Here is a 26,891-nt window from a genome sequence, read left to right as displayed (position 1 = left end):
TCACTGCAAGAACATATTGCACGTGACATGGGCATATCGTGAGACACATGCTTGTTTAATCTTCTGGTTCCAGAGTTTTAAAGAGTTCTCTAAATTCACCCTGAAGATGCAACATAAAAGAGAAGCAGGACAACTTAAGCAAGAAAATAAATAATAGTAACATAATGTAATCCTTAGAATAAAACATATCCATAAACCCATGCTGATATCTGTAAATAACTGAATAAATAAGTAAATGGGGAAAGCGGACAGCTTTTCCTTACTACAGAATTTTCATTCACAAGTATAGATGGAATAACGGACATAGAAAGTCACCATTGGGCTTCCCTGGTGGTGCAGTGGTTGAGAGTCTGCCTGCCGATGCAGGGGACACGGGTTCTTGCCCCGGTCCGGGAAGATCCCACATGCTGTGGAGCAGCTGGGCCCGTGAGCCATGGCTGCTGAGCCTGCACGTCCGTAGCCTGTGCTCCGCAACGGGAGAGGCCACAACGGTGAGAGGCCCGCGTACCACAAAAAAAAAAAAAGAAAGTCACCATTAAGCAAACATCATGGTAATAATTTCTTTTCACTTAAAAACACACTTTATTTCATACCAAGTGGGTATCACATTTATGAACTTTGTTGTTACAAGTGTTTATATACTCTTCCCTAAAAGCGTTACTAAAGAGCTCTAACATCCATTCCCTGAAATAACTTTCTACTCAATGTATCCTATAAGTACCCCTCTCATAAACACCTTTAATACAGGTGCTTTTATTTTGAGGTTGTTATTTTTTATTATTGAATAAAGTTGACGTGTAACATTGTGTAAATTTAAAATGTATAGGGTGTTACTTTGATATATTTATACACTGTAATACGACTGCCATTGTAGTGGTATTTATCACATTATATAATTATAGTACAATATTATTATCTATATTCATTATACTGTGCATTAGATCTCTGTGGCTTACTTACTACTCATTACAAATTTGTACCCTTAAACACTACCAATCCTTTCCCCTCATCCCCCTCCCCCTGATAACCACTATTTTACTCTCATTTTTTTACAGGTTTGGGGTTTTTTAGATTCCACATATAAGTAATATCATATAGCACCTTTCTTTCTCTGTCTGACTTATTTCACTTTGCATAATATGCTCAAGGTCCATCCACGTTTTTGCAAATGGCATGATATTCTCCTTTCTCGTGGATGAATAATATTCCATTATATATACATGTGTGTGTATATATATATGTATACATATCACATCTTCTTTATCCATTCCTCTGCTGATGGGTATTTGGGTTGTTTCCATATTTTTGCTATTGTAAATGCTACTGCAATAAACATGGGAGTGTATATATCTCATCAAAATCCTGCTTTCACTTCCTTAGCGTATCTACCCAGAAGTGGAATTGCTGTATCAAATGGTAGATCTATTTTTAATTTTATGAGGAACCTCCATATTGTTTCCATGGTCATTAAACCAATTTATATTCATACCAACTGTGTATAAGCGTTCCCTTTCACCACATCCTTGCCAACACCTGGTGTCTCTTGTCTTCCTGATAGTAGTTGTTCTAACAGGTGTAAGGTGATAGCTCATTGTGGTTTTGATTTGCATTTACCTGATGATTAGTGATGTTGGGTATCGTTTTATAGGCCTATTGGCCATTTTGATGGACTCTTTGGAAAAATGTCTATTTAGTTCTGCCCATTTTTAATTTGATTTTTTTTAAAGTTGTCTGAGTTCTTTTTATATTTTGGATATTAACCCCTTATCCAATATATGGCTTGCAAAAATTTTCTCCCATTCTCGGACTTCCCTGGTTGCACAATGGTTAAGAATCTGCCTGCCAATGCAGAGGACACAGGTTCGATCCCTGATCCGGGAAGATCCCACATGCCACGGAGCAACTAAGCCCATGCACCACAACTACTGAGCCTGCGCTCTAGAGCCCATGAGCCACAACTACTGAGCTCACACGCTACAACTACTGAAGCCCACGTGCCTAGAGCCCGTGCTCCACAACAAGAGAAGCCACCGCAATGAGAAGTCCGTGCACCACAACGAAGAGTAGCCTCCGCTCGCCGCAACTAGAGAAAGCCTGCACATAGCAACAAAGACCCAATGCAGCCAAAAATTAAAATAAAATAAATTTTATTTTACATTTCTCCCATTCTGTAGGCTGTCTTTTCATTCTATAACTTGTTTTTTTTTTCCTGTGAAGAAGATTTGAGTTTAATGTAGTCCCATTTGTTGATTTTTGCTTTTATTGTTTATGCTTTTGGAGTTATGTCCAAAAAATCATTGCCAAGACCAATTTCAATGAACTTCTTCCCTACATTTTCTTCTTGGAATTTTATAGTATCAAATCTTGTGTTTAAGTCTTTGATCCATTTCAAGTTAATTTTGGGGAGTGGTGTGAGATAAAGGTCCAATTTCATTGTTCTGCACGTGAATATCCAGCTTTCCTAATACCATTTGTTGAAGAAACCGTCCTTTCCTCATTGGGTATTCTTGGCTCCCTTGCCAAATATAAGTTGACCCTATATGCCAAAATTTTATTATGTGCTCTCTATTCTGTCCCATTGGTTTATCTGTCTGTTTTTGTGCCAGTACCATACTGTTTTTATTACTATGGCTTTGTAGTATAATTTGAAATCAGGAAGCATGATACCTCCAGCTTTGTTCTTTTCTCTCAAGATTGCTTTGGCTATTTGAGGTCTTTTGTGGTTCCACACAAATTTTAGGATTGTTTCTTCTATTTCTGTGAAGAATGCCTTTGGAATTTTGATCCACAGTAATGATTGCTGCAGGTAAGGATTGGCAATGGATGGTAAAATCAGCAGGCAAAAGAATGGTAAGAAACAGAAAAGCCCTGCAAGAATTAATTACAAAGGGGAAAGCAGCAATTTTATAGCAGAGAACCTGGCAGACAGCACCTTAACCAAGCAATCAAACTTAACATCACTTGTAATATGATAGGCATCCTTTATTGCCTTATATAATACCATGAGATACTAAAATACAAGTCTTTTTCCTTTAAAAAATTCTGTTACTTATAAGATGTAATAGGTATACTACAAGTACATGAGTAACAACATGACTTACAAATTGAAAAAAAAATTTGTGTCATAATTTTATATAATACAATAAATAATACTTTATTAATATGATATTTTGATTGATGACAAGATTTCTGGCTCTCTTTTCTGCAAATTTCTGAAAATTCTTTTATTAGGTTATCAAAATTTATACTTTTAGCAGTTTCATCTTCAGCTGATACAAGTGAAAGCGATATCAAAATCAACCTTGGCAAATGCAAGATTGCAAATAATATTTGATCATTTTTAATTTGAGAATGATCTTTCTGGTGATGTAACTGTTACTGGAGCTCCTAAGAATATTTTACAGGCTGTGACAGCATTGGTATAAATTTCTGATAAATCATTTCAAAATACAAATTTTAGTACATCTAGAGCTGATGATTCCCATGAAACAATTTTTCTAAAAAGATTTAACTCTTCAGTCTGAATTTAATTTTCAATGTAAATTTATACAATGGCATTTTCATGTTTTCTCTGCCATTTCCTGTAACTTGCAGAGGTCATATAAGAAACTGAAAGTGGCTTCAGCGTTTGTATTGAATTCAAAATACTTTTTTCTGCATTCTGTCACTGTGTCTTCAATTACAAGGAAAAATTAATTTTAAAATTGTCCCCATCATTAATTGTTTTTTTTCTGAAGCTTCGTATGAAAATAGCTTCATAGGAAATTCCCATTGGCATATATCCAGAGAAAAACCATACTTCAAAAAGACACATGCACCCCAATGTTCATTGCAGCACCATTTACAATAGCCAAGGTGTGGAAGAAACCTAAATGTCCATTGACAGAAAAATGGATAAAGAAGATGTGGTACATATATACAACGGAATACTACTCAGCCATAGAAAAGAATGAAATAATGCCACTTGCAGCAACATGGATGAACCTAGAGATTATCATATTAAGTGAATTAAGTCAGACAGAGAAAGACAAATATCATGATACCACTTATATGTGGAATCTAAAAAAGTAATACAAATGAACTTATTTATAAAACAGAAACAGACTCACAGACATAGAAAACAAAATTATGGCTACCAAATGGGAAAGGTGGGGGGAAGGATAAATTAAAAGTTTGGGATTAACATATACTCACTACTGTTACATATAAAATAGATAATCAACAGGATCTACAATATAGCACAGGGAGCTCTACTCAGTACTCTGCAATAACCTATATGGGAAAAGAATCTGAAAAAGAATAGATACTATATGTATATGTATAACTGACTCACTTTGGTGTACACTTGAAACTAACACAACATTGTAAATCAGTTACACTGCAGTATAAAAGAAAAATTTTTAAAAAGAAAATTACCCAGCGAATGGGACATTTGAGCCTGTGAATATGTGCTTTTCAATGTGGTAGCAATTGATAAAAACAAAAATTCTAAAGTCTATGTTTGCAAACAAACCAAACTTCATGCTTTCACCTTGGTACTCTGAAATCCTGGAGTTTTCCAAACTTGAACTTCAGATACAAATAAGAACAAATGGAACAAAAGAGAACACCTTTTGGTTGAGTTGGTTTGATGCTGATCCATGCAGTGGAGCTACTCTGGGTAGGTGGGACAAGTTGGTGTCCAGATAGGGGAGATGGTGGTGTCTAATTCGCTGGGTAGAGCTACCCTCCCTCCCAGGGAACTCTCTGCTACAGTCTTTAAACCTAGTTTCTCTCATATATTATGAAGACAGTATGAGCACACACACGTTTGGAAGGCTGAGACCATTAAACAACCTCTGTCATCCTGGCTAATAGAGAAGGAGGGCATCATTCTCCTAACTCAGTGCTGCCACAACCAAAAGGAAATGAACACTCTTCAACAGAGAGGAGAAGCCCGCTGCCCGGGGACCTCTGGCTGTGGCTCACTGAAGCTAATTTGGCAAAGGAAAACCACGGTAAATCTAAACTTTTCCCTCCTCCCTTTTACCTGGGCCTGAAAGATTTAAACAGGAGCCCTTAAGCTCTCTCAAAACCCCCTACTCAAAAACACTCTGACTGCCCCGTATGGGAGAGAAAACAGAGAAATCATGAGCCATATGGAAATATTTAGCCATTCAGATACAAACATACATCGGAGCAATTAGAGCAAATGTCACATTACATGGCACAGTTAGTGCAAGAAACAGGAGAAAAGGGTAAAGATTCTCAAGGTATTCTTCCTAGAGAACATTTCAACTATGAAAGTATGGGAGGCAGTATTAAAAGGAAAAATCTGAAAAGACTGCTTTTGGGGTGAGAAATACGATGGACACGTTTTTAAATGGAGAATTAAAAGACCAGCTCAAAAAATATTACAAGGACTCAAAAAAGGTCAACAGATGAAAAATGAAAAAGAAAGAAGAAAAAGAGGGCCCTTAAACTGGATATAAAAGTAGTTCAAACTGGATATAAAAGTAGTTCAAAAGGAAATAGAGTGGAAAAGCAATAATTAAAAAGAAAACGTCTTCCTTAGGCTGCATGAATATGGAAGGTCTTCAGGGTAAAAGGACCACAGCAATCTTCACCCGGAAAGAACTACACAGGAAACGCTTTAATTTCACATAAAGAGAAAAAAAGGCCTAAAAGGAAATAAGCGTAAAATGTAAATGAGTTAAATTTCTCTATTAAAAGAAAAGAAAGAAAGAAAAGTATGGGTCAAAAACAAAATCCAGCTTTGTGCTCTTATAAAGGAGCACACCTATAATAATATGTCCCAGAAAGTTTAAAAAATTCATTCACACATTTATTCATTGAACAAATAAATACTAAGTTCTTTCTACATGCCAAATAAAGCGATGGGCAAAGACTTACCATGCAAACACAAACAAAAATAAATCAGGGATGCTAGTATTAATATGTAACAAGGTAGAGATTGAAGCAAAATGGTCAATGTGAACATTTTTCTCTCTATCCTTGCCAGATACACAAAGAAAATAGAGAGGATTTGACCAATATTACTAATAAACTTGAAAATATATGTCATGTAAAATTATATAGATCCAATATGATATTTGAAAATGGATTTGAATATTAATAAACTTGAATATATACACATACATATATATGTGTGCTTCAAATAAGATATATATATATATATATATACACATCTACATTATATATGTATATATATACATACATCTTTCAAATCTTACACCCAAAAATTTAATATGGTAGCCATGAAACACAAGTGGCTATTTAAATTCAAATTTTAACAAATTAAAATTAAATAAAATGAAGAATCATGTCTTTAGTCTTGCTAACCACATTTTGTGTGTCCAGTGGATCCCATATTAAACAGTGCAGATACATAACATTTCTTTCATTGCAAAAAGTTCTATTGGATAATGCTGCTCTACAGAATGCAGCTTTTAAAATGCTTTTACAAAATTCCCCTACAACATGCAAAAAAGAAGGATAAACTTTTTAAAAATTTAATTGAGATTAATAATTAAAAATCAAGATCTTAGTACTAGATAGGCTCATTGCTACTGGCATGTCATTGCTTGTAGTTCCTCTCAGCAGACAGAGCTGGGCAATAGAGGCATGCATACACACACACACACACACACACACACACACACATACACGTTACCTAGGCATCAGTATTTATTTCTGGATCTATAGATGGATAGATAGATAGATAGATGATATACAGATAGATATTAAAAATCATGAGTTCATCTGCTACCTTCCATCTCAATCCAGCACAATAGGGTACATTTCTAATCTCCTCCTTTTCATATCTCCCCAAGAATGAGAAACTCGGTTCCCATTGTCCTCAGTGTATGTATTCATTTGCTCAAGCCTAGAACTCACAGAAGGAAAGTTCAAAATTCCAACTCAATACCATTGCAAAAAGGAAACCAACTAGAATCACCACCAACTAAGGATCAGTATTTGCTTACAGTTTGTTTTAGGTAAGTCGCCTTGGAGAAATAACTGAGTCTAGAGCCAGGGCACAGAAAGTACAGGATGAGCCTGAAACATCTTTCTGTGTCAGAAAGTAAAGAAGTACTCAAAGAGTCATGAGGACAAGAACCAGATTGAAGAGATTCCCAATTGCCAAACCTGAGGCAATTTGAACATCAAAATATGTGTTTATATAATGACAGCACAGGATTATAACCCACTGAATAAATTGAGTCCATGAGTCTATATGATATTAGTTAATTAGTTAATTTTAAATTAAGAAGGTGGGGAGAAAAAACTCTTCCTTACAGTAGAACACCAATTGATAATATAGACTGAATGATGGGGTTAGAAAACCATCAGCACGTACTAAAACTAGGAGGTAAAAATTTGATGAGGAAGTGAATGTTTACATAGTATGAAAGTCTCTCCCCACAAAGGGGGAAATGGCAACTTTACAATGGAGAAACCAGATAAACATCATCTAATCAAGTGATCAAAGTTAACATCACCAGTATTGGAACAACAACAGCATGTGACTCACGATAAGATGCACTGAGAAGGGCACAACGTCACTCGTGGGGCATTCCTGCCAAAAGTGCATACCCCTCACCCATACAAGAGGAATCATGAAACAAACCCCAAAGAGAGGCATTTTGTGAAATAACTGGCCTGTGCTCTTTTAAAATGTCAAGATCAAGAAACACAGTTAAAGGCTGAGTTCCAGATTAAAGAAGGCTAAAGAGACTTGACAGCTAAATACAATACTTGATCCTGGATTCATCTCCATCCTGAAAAGAAAAAAACCAACAGCCATAAAAGACAGTATTGGGACGACTGAAAAATTTGAATATGGATTGTGGGTTAGATAATAGTACGCTATCGATGTTTCTGGTGCTATGGTTATGTTTTTTTAAAAGGCCTCATTCTTAGGAAATAACATTGAAGTATTTAAGTATAAAAAAGAATGATGTCTCCAACCTATTCTCAAATGATTTAGAAAAAATATTATTATAAATACTCATGTATACACTGAATATTAGTGCATGCATACTAATTAGTATGTGTAAAAGGAACACAGAAAATAAATGGGACAGACTTAAACAACTTATAAAGAATATGTGAGAGTCCCCTGAACTATTTTTGTAACTTTTATGTAAGTTGGAAGTAATAACAAAAGGTTAGCAAAAATTAAAAATAACTGACAATTTAATTTTTTAAATTAAATTACTAAATAAATTCAAGAATGAGTTCCTGAAAACAAACAAATCCCTGCCAGGTTTGAGCAAGAAAAAAGTTTTAAAAGAACAAACAATTTTAAGAGTAGAAAAGGAAAATAATCATTGCTATGGGGGTGGCGCTGTGACAACTCCATACCAATAATTTTTTAACAAAATCCAGACTTTATTTGGATTTCACCCACTTTTTCACTTGTGTTCTTTTTCTGTACAAGAATCCTACTCAAGATAGCACATGGCATCAGTTATCACATTTCCTTGGTCCCTCTGGCGTGTGGCGGTTCTCAGTCTGTCTTTCTTTGTCGTGACCTTGACCGCTTAGAGGTGTTCTAGTCAGGTAATTTGTAGAATGTCCCTCAATTTCACATCAGTGGTTTTTAAAATCTCAATAAGATTTATAAATTTCTTGAAAATATATTGATTACCAAAACTGTCAATGAAAGAAATATTGAAAAAAAATTTTTTGTAAGAAAAGGGGAGGAAGGATAAACTTAGAAGAACTGGAAAAAAATGTCAAAGAACTGAGTCCAAAAACAAGGTCTTGAATTAAGTTTTAAGGGAAATTTCTTCCAAACATGAAGCCATTTAAGTTGCTTCAGAGGAAAGAGAAACTTAGGAATTCTCCCAGTTCATTGTTCAAAGCAAGCATGATGTTGATACCAAAACTTGCTAAAGATGGAACAAAAAGTAAAAATCTATGAACCAATCTCATTTATAAACACAGAAGCAAACATCCTAACTAAAATACTGCAATTCAAATCCAACAAGCTCAAGAAGGTTTTCTTGCCAAAATGCAAAGATGCCTCAACATTAAAAATGTTTATTAACTATAATTCAACTCGTTGGAAAGTCAAAGAGGAAAAACCATGCAGTCATCTTGATGGAACTTGAAAGACATGGTATGAATCCAAATATCTTCCTGATGAAAGCTCAATAAATTTGGAAAGCAAGCATCCAATCTTAGAATGATACAAAATATCTACCTCTAACTACAGACAGTATCACACATGACAGTGGAAAACTAGCATCATTTTCACTCAAGTTAGCAACGGGACAAGGATGCTTCTTATCACCATTAACAGCATTCCGCCTGTTCTAGGCAATTCAATACGACAAAGACAAGATTCAAAATGTATGACTATTGGAAAGGCAAAGGCACTTTTTCGGTCTTTTGTATTATGTTTGTTGACCTGGAAAACCCAAGAGAACCAATTGAAAATAAAAATTAGAACAACTAAGAGAGTTCAATCCGGTGGCCAGTTACAGGGTAAATATATCATTTTTAAAATACACTTTTCTGGGCTTCCCTGGTGGCGCAGTGGTTGAGAGTCCGTCTGCCGATGCAGGGGACACGGGTTCGTGCCCCGGTCCGGGAAGATCCCACATGCCGCGGAGCGGCTGGGCCCGTGAGCCATGGCCGCTGAGCCTGCGCGTCCGGAGCCTGTGCTCCGCAACGGGAGAGGCCACAACAGTGAGAGGCCCGCGTACCGCAAAAAAAATAAATACTCTTTTCTATTTATCTGTATGATCAGTAAAAACTAATGATACAGAATAATATCATCCACAATAGCAATATAAAATCTGAATACATAGGAATAAACTAAACAGTAAACATGGGGAGTTCCGTGGCAGCCCAGTGGTTAGGGCACACTCACCGCCATGGCCTGGGTTCAATCCCTTGTTGGGGAACTAAGATCCCACAGTGTGGCCCAAAAAAATAAATAAATAAATCCCTAGAAATAGAAATTTTTTTCAAAAAACAATAAAGATGAAGGGTCCCTATGAGTAAAACAAAAAATTCTGAATACATGGTGACATAAGCCATGTTTTGACAATATTGTAAAGATAGTACTTTTTCAATTGATTTATAAATATAATGCAATTTCAATCAAAATCTTCATAAAAGTAAAATGTTCCTAAAAATTTTGAAAAAATGGGAATTATAAGGGTATGTCCTATCAGATAATAAAATACATGACAGAACTATGATTTTAAAACTGACCCAGAAAAAGACAGATGTGAACAAGAAGTTTATCTAAAAAGAAATAACATGATCAATGACTATATTTAAAGGATGTTTAGCGCATTAGTTACCAAAGACATGCAAATCAATACCAAATAACCAGTTTGGGCTTTAAATAGATAAAGATTGGAAAGGACTTAGAAAACACAGTGCTAATAAAAAGGTAGGGACTGGACACTCTCCATATACACTGAATACAAGGGCAAATTTCTGTAACCTTTAAGGGAACAGTTTGGAAACACGTAAGAAGAACTTAAAAATTTAGTGCACACTTCGACTCAGGAATTTTATGTTTAACATTAGAATCCGTCATGGAATACTATGCACCCATTTAAAATTGTATCCCTGAAGAATATAGTATTAAGTGGAAAGATGCTTACAATATAGTGAGTGCAAAATGCAGGTTAAGATTGACTTTGCATAGCAGGATCCCATGTGGATAAAGGGACCGGCATCCAGCTGGGTCTCTGTGTCTAGTCTGCTTGCCTGCAGAGTTTCTGTTGTCAGTCTTCCGTGTTGCTGTTCATCTTTCCCACCTCAGCTTTATCTCTGCCTTGACTTTGTTCAGCTGCTGGATGGCAGAGTCGTAATTCATTCATCCACTTGTTTATTGTATGAGTCAAGTGTGAAAATGAATGAAGACCACCCAAACCAGAACAAGAAAGGCTGTTTATTCAGAGCTTGCCCTAGCAAGGGAGTCAAAGACTCAAAGGCAAGCAGAGGAGGGGTAAAGCTTTATGGTAGAAAAAAGAAAAGCCTTCAGGTACCCCCTGTTGACACAGGGAAGCTGTAGGCTGGCTAAGTAGAAAGAGTGCATCCTTGGTAATTGGCTGGGGGTGGGAGGGGGGCATATCTGGCTTTCTAAAATTGGTCCTAGATTGGAAGCTGGGGCAAAAATGAAGTACACTGTCAGTTATTAATCAAGTCCTGAGCATTTGGGAACAAAGGTTACAGGGGTTACTGTTTGGCTTCCTGAACTGGTTACTAAGGATAATACTTTGACTTCCTAGACTGGTTACTATAGATAATGGGTTGGTTTCCTGGGATGGATGTTGCAGATTGTGGGTCAGAGTTCAATTTTTACATCTGGCCTGGCTTATCTGCATATTCAGCCTCTCATAAGCACTGAGAAAAATGCTGGGTCTACAAAGATGCATGAAATATATTGTGCTGAAGGAGATTATGGTCTGATGAAAAAGACATCCCACTATTTTGTAATTTCCTGGTTACTTGTTCATGTTCTAGGGTAGGGATGTCTATCTGGTACTGTGAGAGCACACTGCACTTAACATGAAAGCCACACTCCATCACTGTGGCCTGCAAGACCCCTGAGTACTTGGCTTTTGCCAGCCCGTTCAACCCCATTTCTCCCTCCCCTGCCCTTACTCACTGCTATCCAAGCAGCACTGGCCGTCCTGCCAGTGGAAAACTGGCTGCTCCAGACACAAGCAGAAACAGAGTGCATTGTCTATGCACATTTTTATCACCATGTACCAGCAGCTCTAAACAATGTCGGTGATAAAATACTCCTATCCCCCAAAATCTTTTGTTGGTCTAGGCTCTAATCAACTGCTACCATTACTTTGAGTTTTAATAACATATATGCAAGCTTCAAATGAACACATATTTATCATTCGAACATTTTAATACACATTGATTTCTACATGGAAATTAATTCAAATAACTCCCGGTTACATGGAGGTCCCTCCCTATATGGAGACACACGAACTCAACTATATGCATTTGTTTTAGGAGTAAGTGACTAGCAGCTCATAAGAGTTCAAGCTCACTTTGGGCACAGACCCTGTCTGTCCAATCCCTGTGAAACTACATATACATCCTGCACTTAAACGACAGATTCAAAATAAACAGTGATACCCTCGTGATTCAGAGAAACAGCACTTATATGACGTCAGTGCTGTCATCCTAAGGGATCATTTGCAAGTTCATTTGTGTTTAAAGCTTAAAACAGAGTGGAAACTACGTGGCATTACCTTGTTTCATAAACTGAAATTAAAGAGTGTCTTTAAGATTGAAATTCATTATTTTCCACTGTTAATTGTTTTTTAAACTAAAAGAGAATCAAGAAAATAAACTCTTAAAAGATGGATCAATTTAGCAATTTTTACCCTAGTGTGAATTTATAGGTGAGGTTAATCGGTCACAAAAATATTTGACACCAGCCAAAACCTGCCTTGAACAATGTACAGTGATACATCAAACTTTAAAACTGTTCCTTGAATGGGAGGGGGGAGGGATAAATTAGGAGTTTGAGATTAACATAAACACACTACTATATATAAAATAGATAAACAACAAGGACCAACGGTATAGCACAGAGAACTACATTCAATATCTTGTAATGACCTATAATGGAAAAGAAACTGAAAAGGAATATATACATGCATGTGTGTATATATATATATACCTATATGTGTATAAGTGAATCACTTTGCTGTACACTTGAAACTAACACAATGTTGTAAATCAACTACACTTTATTTATTTATTTTTGGCTGCGTTGGGTCTTTGCTGCTGTGCGCGGGCTTTCGCTAGTTGTGGTGAGTGGGGGCTACTCTTCGTTGCGGTGCACAGGCTTCTCATGGAGGTGGCTTCTCTTGTTGCGGATCACGGGCTCTAGGTGCGTGGGCTTCAGTAGTTGTGGCACGAGGGCTCAGTAGTTGTGGCGCACGGGCTTAGTTGCTCCGCAGCATGTGGGATCTTCCCGGTCCAGGGCTTGAACCCGTGTCCCCTTCATTGACAGGCAGATTCTTAACCACTGCGCCACCAGGGAAGTCCTATACTTCTATTTTAAGAGACTGTCCCTTGAAGGTCTATGCCCAGAGATTGTAGAGAAGCCCATTAACTGCAGCCAACAAATACAAGGATAAGTATAATTAAATAGAAAAAGGATCAAATTTTAAAGAATGCCAGGAAAAATGACAAAAGATACTGCTCTAAAAGTGCCAGAAAATATTGAAGGAACAAAGTTTGAAGGCCTTGACCCTTCTACACCGAGAACCGGAAACTCAGTTCTAAAGCAGTGGCTCCAATAACGTCATGTCACTCTCATTTAACCATCTTTCTGATTTTTGTAAAAGAAGAAAAACTTGGAAAGTTTTTACTGAATAAAATAGAAATTTGTGACCAACTTTCTGGTGATGACACTTCAGTGATTTTTCAACTAGGGAAGACATTTGAAATGAAATTTCTATAAATCTATGCCAAAAGTAGCCTCATATTTAAGACTTTTCATAACTATTTGTATATCTGTTGTTTCATGTGAAAAAAAAACTCTTTGAAATTAAAATTAATAAAGAAGTTTCCTTCAGCCAAGTATGTGCGAAGACAGACTGACCAATCTGGCTGCAGCGAATCCTGAACATGAATATATGAAAAGGTTGGCAAAGTCATCGGCAAATGTGCAGGAGTCAGGACTTAAAATGAGAAACCATAATGTTATTATTCACCGCTACTGCAGACCAGTATCTAGGAATGTTTTTCCACATTAATGCAATTTAATAGTATTAGTCTATTACGTATTTTTCTTTTTCGTACTGTAATTTTTTTCTGGCATGATTATACATACAAAGTTCAATGAAAGAAAATGCCTTCACTGTCTGTATTTATTTTCTGGTCAATATTTGTATTATTTGTTTCATTTCTGAATTATTGCTGAAAATCATTTTGGTACTCAGAGCCTAGATGGTGTTGGAAACCATCCCCTCTGTGTCCAGTGCACCAGGCTTGCCTCTGCTCCTGGGTACCTTCAGACGCATCAAGTCTTTGCCCAACTCTGAGCCTTTGAACCTGCTCTTTTCCCTGCCTGGATCACAAGCCTTCCAGACCTTCAAGGGGTGGGGCTGTCACCTCTCAGAGGGCCTCGCCTGCTTCCCCCACTCAGGTCTCCCAGTCTTTTTTTTTTTAATTTTTTTAATTTACAATGTTGATTTACAATATGGTGCTAGTTTCCGGTGTACGGCAGAGTGATTCAGATATATATATATAAATTCTTTTTCAGATTCTTTTCTCTTATAGATTATTACAAAATATCAAGTAGAGTTCCCTGTGCTACACAGTAGGTTCTTATTAGTTATCTATTTTATATATAGCAGTGGGTATATGTCAATCCCAATCTTCCAGTTTATCCCTCCCCACTCCTTGCCCCCTGGTAACCATAAGTTTGTTTTCTACATCGGTAACTCCATTTCTGTTTTGTAGATAAGTTCATCTGCATCCTTTTTTTCCTTAAATTCCACATATAAGCGGTATCATATATTTGTCCTGCCCAGCCTTGTGCTATCCTATTTACCATTTGCTTGTTCATTGCCTGTGTCCTGTCTCCAGCATGGAGACCCCAGAGGGCAGGACTGTGGCCCCTATTTCCCTGCCTCTCCTCAGCACAGCATTTAAGAGGCTTGCAGGAGATGCCTGGGCTTGACCCCTGAGCTCTGGGGAGCAGTACCTGACCCGGAGGGGTGGGGGAGTGGGGTCAGATCCACCAAGTGCAGCCGCCTACCCGTATGGCTGAAACTAAAAGGATGAGCAAGTCAATCAGAGCCAGAGCCGGGAGGCAGCACTGTCTGGGACTGGCAAGTGGGCGTGTGTCTGTAGGGCACAAACGTGGCCCCGAGACGTTCATCCTGACCCGGATCCAACTGATAAAGGACTTTAAGGTGTTTGGTCTTTATGCTCAAGAAAAGAAGGAGCTGTTTTAAGCAAGGGAGTTACAGGATGTGATTTGCCCTTTGGATGGCAGACAGGGCAAGTGGTAGAGGTCAAGAATAAGAAAGGGACAATTATACTCCAATAAAGATGTTAAAAAAAAAAAAGAATAAGAAAGGGAAAACGGGTCAGGGCTGCCCTCTTTGGCTCTTTCGGAAAAGCACAGGGGCTGAGGTGAGCCCACCACCTCTAAATTACCTCCACCCTGTCCTCCAACAACTGGGATTTCCACTGGTCCTGGACCAGGTCCTGAGGGAGAAAAGATGGGGCCGGTGAGCCAGGCAAGGAGGGGGAGGGGCGTCCTCAGCAGCAGGCATGGGGGAGGTTTGCGCAGCGGTGTCCTGAATGGGATGCTGGTGTGGATTTGAGACTAGGGGCAGCCGGAGGTTCCACCGACGCAGAATTCAATGTGCTTTCCACTCTCCTCACCCCCAGAGAGCTTTGGGTGCAGGAGGCCACAGAGGGTTCCCTGGGGACTGACACAAATACAGAATTTCCAAGAAGCAACCACTGAAAGATGAGGGGGCCACTGGTTCTCCTTTATTAAAATCCAGTTTGGCAAGGAAGCCTCTGCAAAGGCTGCCCTGCTCTCACCGTGCAGAACCTCGCTCAGCTCCCATGCACAGGGACAGACAGACAGGGCTGGGGAGCCCGCAGATCCTTCAGGGACCCCTCCCCCAACACGGGTGGCCAGCGCTCGCCTGGTCCCCTCCTGACTCAGCTGCCGAGGTAGGAACCCTCCTGGGACAAGGAGCAAGGGGCACGCTTTAAATCTTTACATGCCACAAGGAAGAAAATCAATTTCAATGCCCAAAGGAGGGAATTACGGCAGCAGAAGGTCACCGACCACTACAGGTCGCTGTATTGTTTGGGAGACTTGGACAGGGAAAAATGCCTCAACATGAGGTAAGGATGCTCCAAGGTCTGAAGCAAACCCCTCTCCCCAAGAATCATGTAAAAGAGTCCCAGGGGGGCCAGACGCCTCAAAGGAAGAGGCTTCTTTGTGTTGCAACACTATGGCCAAATTCCAGATACTGGCATCTGCCACTTCGGGCAAGTCATCAATATTAGCGGCAGGGTTCTGACTCATGCCGAATCTTGGAAGAACCGGCTGACATTTGAACATGATTGTTACAGTAGCAGCAAAGCCAGTGGCAGTGACCACTTCACTTGGGTGGGAGAGATATGCTGCCCAGCCCAGCCTCAGGACTCCAGATCGCTCTGGCTAAGGCCGGACTTCCTGAGCACTGATACACGAACGCCAGGCTTGAACTTCACATGTGACTTCTAGATCCACTCCAGCAAAGCTGGAGAGACCCCACTTATGGCCGAGTGCCATGTCTTTTGGGGGAGCCAGTGCAACAGAGCACACTCAGGGCAGAGGACAAATGAGAAGGTCTCTGAACTGGACACTTAAAAGTCCCATTTCTGGGAGTAGAGACCACAGCACCTGGAGCCCACCTTCTCCATCAGGCGATACGGAGGTGAGTGCAGGGTCAGTTTCCTGGGATTTTGCAGCTCTGTCAAGGATCCCACTCTCTGATCCATTTGCATTAAGTCCCAAATCCTTTTGGAGGATAAGGGACAGCATCTCAGCTTGTTTTCTGGTATCAGAGTTAGAGAAACCCACGGGGTGGGCTGTAGTGGCCCCAGCCAAGACCAGGGCCATGAAAAGCCATGAAGCTTCTGGAAATGAAGACACCATAGAAAATGGGAATCTAGCTAGGGGACCAGGCCCACCCTGGGAGCACAGAGAGATAGCCTCAGTGACTTCCTTCTAAAGACACTTCCCACTGGGGCTTCTGAGAGATGACATGTGTGGACCAGTGTTCCCCCTGATAGAAGTTCTAGCTGCTGACCACATGACCAAAAGGGAACTGGAGAGGGACAGAGAGAGCAGGAAGTGGGGCATATCAGGAGCCCACGCCCTGCACAGGCGCTGCCTGAAAGCCACACCCGAACACTGCCCATAATCTGAAGAGAATTAAAATAAAATTAAAAACTGCTGGGATGACACCAAAAGCACAATCCATGAAAGAAAAGAATGATAAATTGGACTTCATCAAAATTAAAAACTTCTGTTCTGCAAGGGACACTGTTAAGAGAATGAAAATACAAACCACAGACTGGTAGAAAAATATTTCCAAGTTGCATGTCCAACAAAGGACTCCAATCCAGATTATATTAAAAATTCTTAAGAGTAGGAAAACAAACAACACAATAAAAAATGGGCAGAACTTTTAGCAAACATTTAACCAAAGAAGATAGACAAATAGCAAATAAGCACACAGAAAAAGTGCTCACCACCATTAGCCATCAGGGAAAATGCAAATTAAAACCACAGTGAGATCCCTAGCAGATGCTTTTTTTTTCCCCCCTTTGGTTGATAACATCCAGAGATACCTGCTTTATGTCTTACTAGGTGATTGCATTTCAGACTGATGACATCAAATTACAGTCTAATTACCAACTAATTTTGTACCTCTGAACACCTAGTAGATTAGCTAAAATACTAACAACAACAACAAAAAAGTGACCATACTAAGGGCTGGTAAGGATGCAGAGCGAATGGAATGCTCATACAGTGTTCATTCAAAATGGTACAGACACTTTGGAAAACAGCTTGGCAGTTTCTGATAAATTATAACCCTAAAGAAGTGAACGATGGGGCTTCCCTGGTGGCGCAGTGGTTGAGAGTCCGCCTGCCGATGCAGGGGACGCGGGTTCGTGCCCCAGTCCGGGAAGATCCCACATGCCGCGGAGCGGCTGGGCCCATGAGCCGTGGCCGCTAAGCCTGCGCGTCCGGAGCCTGTGCTCCGCAATGGGAGAGGCCACAACAGTGAGAGGCCCACGCACCGCAAAAAAAAAAAAAAAAAAAAAGAAGTGAACAATGTTCCCACAAAAACCTAAATCCAATGTTTAGAGTGAATTTGTCACAATCTCCGAAACCTTGGAAACAACCCAAAAGTCCTTCAACTAGTGAATGGATAAACAAACTGAAACAATGGACCACTACTTAGTAATAAAAAGGAACACACTCTTGAGACACACATGAACACAGGAGGATCTGAACTGTGTAATGCTGAGTGAAAGTCAGACACAAAAGACCACATCCTGTGCGATTCCATCGATAGGACATTCAGGAAAACCAAACACCATGGTTCAGTATCTCATGGTCGTGGTGATTATATGACGGGTCACTTTTGTCCAAGCTCATGTAACACATAGGAATGTTTAAAAAGTGAATAAATTTGCTAGAAGGGCATTTAGAGAAACTGGTGGAGTGAAACTCCTTTTCCAAACAGATTGTCCCCACCCCCCCGCATTCAATGAACATTACAAGGAGACCCTTTCCTTTGGGTTTAACAGACATAGACCCAGCACCTGGGTGAAGCCCCTGTGTGGCCGGGGCGTCTGGGAGTACTTAGATGCTGCCACTTCTGCCTTCAGGGGATAACCTGGGAGCAAAGCAGGAACAGAGAGAACACCCAGCGGGAGTCTGGGGGCTTCTGTGGAGGAGGGAAGGCAGGCAGGAGTGGGTGCACTTGGACGAGGCCGGCTCCAAAACGGGAAGTAGGGGTGAGGTGTCAGATGGGGTGGGGGGGGAGGAGGGGGGAACTCAGCCAGAGTCTGGAGAGCACAGCCCCCAGGACCCTGTGGTGACTTGTTTGGGAGCAAGATGGAACATAAATAAATACCCAAATGAAGCCCAGTTAGATCAAACGGTAAAAGAGGGTGGAGAAAGGCTTTCTTACAAAAGACTGTAAATAGCCCATCGGAAGAGAAAGTATCCAGGAGAGGTCATAATGACCACATGAGCTGATTTATGGGGTGCCTACCCTGTGCCAGGCTCTGTTTCAAGTGCTGGATAGGTACTGACTCATTTAATCTGCCCACAACTCTGTGAGACTCTTCTGCTCCTCCCATTTTGCAGGTGAGAAAATTCAAGGTGCAGAGAAATAAAGTAATGTGCACAGCACCACACACAGGTGTGCACAGGTGCACAGGGGAAGTGGCAGAGCTGGGGTTCAAACCTAGGCAGTTGGCTCCAAGCACGCCCCGTTAACTCTATGCTGAGCTGTTGTTTGATCTGGGTGATTCTAACTGCATAGAAAGCTGAGGTGTATTTTCCCAAGCATCTTGTCTTCCCTCATGTGCCACCCGTCCACCACACGCAGCCTCCCAGGCTTTCTCGAGTTCAGGTTTACACCTGCATGGCATTGCTCAGCACGCAAGTACACGCAGACACACACAGACACAGGCTCCAAGGTGGACACGGCACCGCCCCTCACCCCCAGGAAACCAAGGGAATCGATTCAGTCAAACGCCATGGACAGATCATGAGACACCGGTTCTTAAAAATAATAAGGCTTTTCCAAAAGAAGCCAGTACATACAAGTAGCAGCTGGAGCCAAACGACATCTGAGCACTACAGCCAGTAAATTAATTTCATGTGCAAAAAAAAACCCGGTTGGCCCTGAGTTAATAAAGATCCCGCCGACATAAAGATCTCATTACGAAACAGACTTCCCTGGCAAGGGTCTCCTTTGCTGAAGCTGGTTTGGATTCGAGCTTCTCCTGGATGCCCTACAAAGATTCCACATCAAATGCAGAAAAGATGGAGCGTCTAGACATCCCCCTGCACGTAGAAACCACACAGCCTCACCTCAGGCGCACACAAATGCACCCTGTATAGCGTTCACCCCACTCCCAGCCGCTAGCAGCTGACAAAACTGGGGAAGCGCCCACCTTCCTGCACAAAGAAGGGCCTCGGCTGTTCTGATTCAGACATAATATTCGGGCTTGTAGGAATCGGTTAGTGAGCTTCTAGAAGATCCTGAGGGTTCTTAACGAAAACTAAAGGGGGGAAGGTTTTGTTGTAGAGCCAGCAGTCCCCTGGAAGAAGTGGAGACGCATAACGACTCCTTGATGAAATGCAGACTGCTCCAAACCCAACTTGGTAGTAATTCAGCCAGGGCTGAGCCCACGTCTCCCTTTGGCATGGCCAGAAGAGAAAGGGCTCAATAAGGACGCAGGTAATGTAAACAGGAAGGGGAGTGGAGTGCTAGTTAATTTCATTGATAACAATATTTATTCCGTGTTCATAAATGTTTATCCAGCACCTACTCTGGGGCAGGCACTCCCTAGGAGCTGGGTGCAACAGAGGCGGCGAAAGTAGGTGAGCATCCTATGCAAAACCAGACAAGGCCCCCAAGAAAACACAGGACCAGCTCCAGACCGCAGGCTAGCCCTGCCCACCTCTCCATCCGCATCCTCTACCACCCTCACTGGGCCACAGCCCCAGGGCTCAGCTGCCTTTGGGACACAGCCCAGCACCTCTCTGCTTTCTGTGCCTTCCCCCCTGAGGGAGGCCCTTCTCCCGGCCTCTGTTCAGCTGGCTGTTCACACTTCCGTTCTCAGCTCAGATATCACCTCCTCAGGGGCCCACCCCGCACCTATCGAAACTCACCCGCTCTCCCTCCCTGCCATGAGATGACACGTTTACCCTGTTTACTTCCTTCACGTAACTTACTAAAGTTTTGTTCACGCGTTTTTACTACTGTCTCTTGAGCTAGATTGCCAGCAACGCGAGGACAGGAAACTTAACTGTCTCGTAAGCCACTAAAAACCCAGCGCGCAGAGAGTGCCCGGCAGGTGGTCAGCATCCAGAAGGTTTCTTAAAACTGTGAAAGAAACACTGAGGTTCTGAGATAAACTTTGGGGTAGGGAGGCCTACAGAGGGGTTGGGGGAAAGCTGGCTCTGAGAAGGTGACAGGTAAGCCAAGACCAGAAGGATGAGGCTCCCCAGGCACTTGCAAGAAAAAAGCTCCCCAGGCAGAGGAGAAGACATTCCAAGTCCCCAAGACGGGAAAGCCTTGTGTTGGAGGAATTGGAGGAAGGGCATCGCGGCTAAGATACAGATGACAGCGTGTGTGGCTAGAGGAAAAGGCAGGGATGTGTGAAGGCAGGCAGCAGGAAGGCTCCAAAGGGTCTAAAGCAGGTGTGGGACTGCTTTATTTATTTAAAAATTGATATCTGGAAGAGATCACTATGAGGAGAAAACCCAGACGACCTTGCGATGGCAAAATGACCTTTTAGATACAACACCAAAGGCACGACCCGTGAAAGAAATAACTGTTAAGGTGGACTGATTTAAAATTAAAAATTTCTACTCTGTGCAAGAGGCAGTCAAAAGAATGAGAAGACAAGTCACAGAGTGGGAGAAAATATCTGGCAAAAGACACATCTGATAAAGGACTGTTATGCAAAATATATTAAGTACTCTTAAAACTCAACAATAGGGCTTCCCTGGTGGCACAGTGGTTGAGAGTCCGCCTGCCGATGCAGGGGACACGGGATCGAGCCCCAGTCCGGGAAGATCCCACATGCCGCGGAGCGGCTGGGCCCGTGAGCCATGGCCGCTGAGCCTGCGCATCCGGAGCCTGTGCTCCGCAACAGGAGAGGCCACGGCGGTGGGAGGCCCGCGTACCAAAAAAAAAAAAAACCATAATGACTTCAAACCCACAAAGATGGCTATAATTTTCAAAATTTAATTGAAAAAATAATAATAACGATTGTTGATGAGGATGTGGAGAAATTGAAACCCTTGTACTTCGCTGCTGGGAATATGAAATGGTGCAGCCACTGTACAGAAAACGTAAACATAGAATTATCTTGTGACCCAGCAATTTCACTCCTAGGTATATACCCAAAATAACTGAAAACATGTACTCATATAAACATATGGACACGTGTGGTCATAATAGCACTATTCACATTACGCAAAAGGTGAAAAACAACCCAAATGTCCATCGGGAACAGATGAATGGATAAACAAATTGTGACATACACACCCAAAGGAATATTATTCAGCCATAAAACAGACTGAAGGACTGATACACTCGACATGTATGAACCTCAAAACATTATACTCAGTAAAAGAAGCCAGACATAAACAAATCACACATTGTGTTTCCATTTATATCAAACGTCCAGAATAGGTAAATCCACAGGGACAAAACTCTGGTCGGCAGTTGCTGGGGCTGGGAATGGGGAGGAATGGGGAGGAATTTGCTGTGTGCAAATGTCTCGGTGCTGCATAGCAGTGGTGGCTGCACAGCCCTGAAAATGCACTGAGTGTCACCAAACTGTTTAAACGGTTAATTTTATGCTTTGGAAATTACACCTCAGTAAATGAATTGAAACACAAAACAAAAAATAGCAACGAGGTTTAGGGATTGAGCAGTGGGTGGATATAGGTGCTGCTTTCTGAGGTGGGGAAGACTGGGGGAAAGTGTTTGGGGATAAAGATTAAGAGTTTAAGTATTGGACATGTTACCCTGAGAAGCCCATGAGTCTGAAGAGCGTTTCCAGGGAAACATTTGGAGATGAGAGTCCAGAACTCAGATGGGAGATCTTAGCTAGAGATAAAAATATGTACATCAGTTTATACATAAAAAAAAAATTTTAAACCAAAGATACACATGAGATCAGCTGGGACCACAGTATAGAAGAGAAGAGGATCCAGTATTAAATTCCTGAAAAAGGCCAACATTTAGTGGCTGGGTAAAAGAAGATGCCCCAGCACGGGAGGCCGGAAGATACAGAGGTGAAAAGGAACCTTAGTGAGAGAGGGAATGTGGGTGCCACACAGTGGGACAAAGTGGACAAGAGAGGCCAACTGTGCTGATGCAGAGAGAGAGACAGACAGAGATGAAACTAGGAAAAAACACCCAAGTGTGGCAACGTGGCAGCCACCGGGAGGGACAGGAACAGAAGTGAGTCCCTAGGAGTTAAAAAAAAGAAAATGGAAGTAAAGATACGTGTAGACAATTCTATGTGAGCTTTTCTAAGCTCCTACCCCTTTTAAGGGGATTTAAAAAATAAGGAAATGACCAGGGGAGATATGAGGTCAAGAAGGACACTTTCAAAAATATGGGAGCTGGGAATCCCCTGGCAGTCCAGTGGTTAGAACTCAGCGCTTTCACTGCCAGGGCCTGGGTTCAATCTCTGATCAGGGAACGAAGATCCCACAAGCTGGGTAGCTTGGCCAAAAAATATACATATATATGTATATACAAATATATATGTATGGGAGCTATTACAGCCTATTGAGAAACCAACCTGGACCACTCAGTCAAGAAGGGGAGATAAGAAATGCAGGGAAGGGGGGCTGCATGAATGTGAACAAGCACAGTCCTTGAGAAGAAGTTTACAAAGAAGGGGAAGAGGACAGAGGAAAAGGAGGGGCTAACCTAAGCAGGTAGATTTGTAGAGCGTTGGAGGTGAAATGCTGAGGGCATTTCTGACCAACCGCTTCTATCTTCTTGATGAAAGAGGAAGCAAGGTCCTAGGGCACCTCCAGGCAGCCCAGGCAGTTTGAGCGGGATGGACAAGACCTCAGATGGTAAGTGAGGCATAGAGGCAAACACGGCCGCTAGAGAAACAGATGAATAATAACAACTTGCATTTTATAAAGCCTCCATCCTATTTGATTTCCACAGGAACCTCAGAAAGCAGCAGGTTTTAGAAGCCCATTTCACAGGCAAAAGAACTCAGAAGGGCTAGAATGAGAACATAAACGCGAGCTTTCTAGATGAAGTCTAAGCTCTTCACTGTCCAGAGTAAACTTGCGCAGAGCCTCCGTTTCTTCCAACAGTCGGCATGGCCATTACAGCTGTCACGTTCAAAGCCCTTCCCTAAGGGCCACACCACCAGACCTTCGCCGCCTCTGGAACAGATGTACGGGAGGAAAACCAGAACTCCTCAAAACTGCTCGCATAAACTCAAGTCAACCCTCTCCTCTCTTTGCCAACAAGCCACCTCATGAGGGTGGACGCCACACTGCACGCCGCCGGCTTCCAAACACGGAACCCAGCATCCATCAGCAACGCTCGAGGCTCTGCTCCCCGTCCAAATCCAACGCTGAGAAAAACAGATCAGTGAATTACCCTGAAGGAGATTGTCCATATGGAGCCAAAAACTCAACCCAAACCAAACAAAGCCAAAAACAGAAACAACACAGAAACAGAAGCCTACAGAGCAGGACCTATCAGGGTTTGTCTAGCATTGTACTGCAGAGGAAGCGGATCTGAGTCTGGGAGAAGCCAGTACTGCTCTCCGGTGATACATACTCTGTAATGGGACAGGAACCCATTGTCATGCCCATGATAACCTGGCTGAGCTCTTCCTTAAAATTCTTCTCCCATGGCTTGAATGCCAAGCTCAACAAGCAACCTTCTCTTTCCTAATTAGATTGTTTTGGCACCTTCAAACCTCAATTTGGAGGGCCCCAACGGGTCCCATTAGTTATTTCACTGTAAAGGTAGAGCCCCGACTAGCACTTTAAAATATGTCTGGGAAGAGTGAGGAAAAAAAAAAAGAAAAGAAAACCAGATCACAGGGTTTTGTTGTTGTTTAACTAGAAAAAAGATCCCATGCTAATGAGTTAAATCCTGTTTCTTGCTGCTAGCACATGTCGGGAGTCTAGTAGTATTGACATGCTGGTGAAAGTCTGCTCTGACTTACAGAAATTCCAGAGATTTCAGGGGGAAAGGTACATCTGAACCTGCAAAATGAAGCAAGACAGCTCCGTGGTGAGATGGACATCAGCCCTTCACCTCCTTCAGATCTTTGCTCAAATGTCATTCCTTTCAACAAGGCTCAGGCTGATCACCCAGTTTTAAATTGCACACCACCCCACCCCAGCTGCCAGGCCCCCTCACCCTGCTTCTTTTAAATAGCACTTACACCTTCCAATATACTGTATAATTTATTATTTCATTCACTGGTGTATCCCAAGTCCTTGGAACATGGTAGGTGCTCAATAAATATGTATTGAGTGAATGAATGAATGAACAAAATAAAATAGCTTCCTCAAGTTTCATGAGTGTCTCAACTTCTGTTACTTTGGACACTTTTATCAGAATGGGGGGTCTTGTCCTAATCGTGAAGGAGGAACCCAAAATTTACTGATCACACAGACGTGTCAGTAAAAAATCTGGCCATGCACTCCAGTACATGAATAATTTATTCACATCTTTGGTTAATTCTATATGTGTTACTACATGTGTAATGCACCATGCATATTTTTAACTACCCAACATTTTTAAATTAAATATAAAGTAAAATAAATACTCATAGTTTACATTTTCTTTGAGTACCAAAATGAAGCAGCTTCTACTAGAGATTAGACACTAGACACTACCCTACACCGTAAATGAGTATCATGTGCCAAACACATGCACGTGTCACGGTTACCACACTAATCCCCCACATCCATTAGTATTCCCATTTAATGGCTGGGAAAACTGAGGCTCAGGTAAATTAAGTAACTTGGTCCGTGTCACCAAGTGGCAGAGCTAGGATAAAAACCTAGGGGAGCCTAACCCCACACCCCATGGGCTGCAGGGTTGGCACAGAGACCCCCACCCTGGAGGTGGCAAGTCAAAGGGAAGCAAATCAGGATTACCCAGCATTCATCCCCAACTCACTTTCCACCCAGGTGGACACAGCCAACATGACGGGATCCCCAGCTGGATCCCAGAACAAGCCATCGGCCAGTCCAGACAGAGACCATTTGAATACCCTGCAGACCCACATATCCTTCAAGGCTCTCCACGCTCATGCAAGCACCAGAATCTAAAAATTCCCAAGATCTAGGCAGCAGGAGTGAGCAAATTAAAGATTGAGCTATGTCAAAAGCATCTATTCCCAAGGCAACATTTTGTCCCAGTTTGATAGGAACGGTCTCCATTTAGTAATCAATACACACCCCTTCCACTCTCAAAATTTTATCACATCTCCCTTTACTCTCAAAAGTGCCCTGGTTTGGACAATAAATTATATGGTCACCCAGTCTATACTCTGGCTCAGTGCACACAAGACTGCTCTGATTAGAACAGAAAATGCTGTGGTTTCTGATATTCAGAGAGCACCCCACCTCCTCACCCCACCCTGAGGTCAAAGCAGCAGGCTTGCCATTAGCAGTGACCAACCCCCAGCAACCCGGTTGCCCCTGCATGGAATTCCCACCCGGAACCCCGGGCGCTGTGAGCTGGCTGGGCCTGCTGTTCCATAGATCACCCCCACATCGGACGCCTCACCTGGCCTCCAGCCCCCGTCAGGTCTCACCACGATAGGAAAGCATCATCACAGACATTAATGGAAGGTTTGCCTGGGGCACTGACACAGGTGATCAGAGCCTCATTGTATTAGTCAAGTTCACTTAACGAACAGAACCAGACAACCAGTCACCTGCTTGGAGCCCTGTAGGTGACACCACACCTGGGAAACAATAAGGAAAGGGACGTGTTGGGTGAGCCAGGGTCAGGTCCACCTGCAATGGAGCCGCCATCATGGGAATCTTCCCTGGTATCAGCAGGTGGCTCAGGTGTCCTTCCTGGGGTCCCTTCCCAGCCAACATTGATCCTGAAGGCCCACGATTTGCTCCAGCCCCCTCCCACTGTCAGCCCCTCCCCGCTGGCCATGCCTTTGCTACAAAGGCCAGCCATCAAGACCCACTCCTGGGAAGTGAGCTGGAGCCTCGTGCTCCTGGGCAAGCAGAAGGGCCTGGAATCCCACCCAAGTGGGCCAGACAGGACCAAACGGTCCACAGTGAGGTACACCTGCATGAAGGCTACAGTTTCCCCAGCCAAAAATTAACAGCACTCACTGTCAGAAGCACCCCTAGACCTTTTCCAAATTACCTGGGCCCTAAGAAGGGCCAAGATCCACGTTCAAGCTTTTTTTATTTTCTCTGCCTCTTGGCTGTGACCTCTGTGCTGAGACAGCTGAGGCAGAGGCGGTGTGGGGGGTTGGAGGTGGGGCAGCTAGACAAATAAAGGGATTTCTGTCCCTTTCTGAGTCTGCTTGTGGGGGAGGGGGCACAGAGTTGATTCTCGACTCTAGCAAGA

The sequence above is a fragment of the Lagenorhynchus albirostris genome, chromosome 19 (genome assembly GCF_949774975.1).
Source record: "Lagenorhynchus albirostris chromosome 19, mLagAlb1.1, whole genome shotgun sequence".
In the NCBI taxonomy this organism is placed as follows: domain Eukaryota; kingdom Metazoa; phylum Chordata; class Mammalia; order Artiodactyla; family Delphinidae; genus Lagenorhynchus; species Lagenorhynchus albirostris.
The sequence above is the reverse complement of the archived record's forward strand: the minus strand, read 5'-3'. Positions refer to the sequence as shown.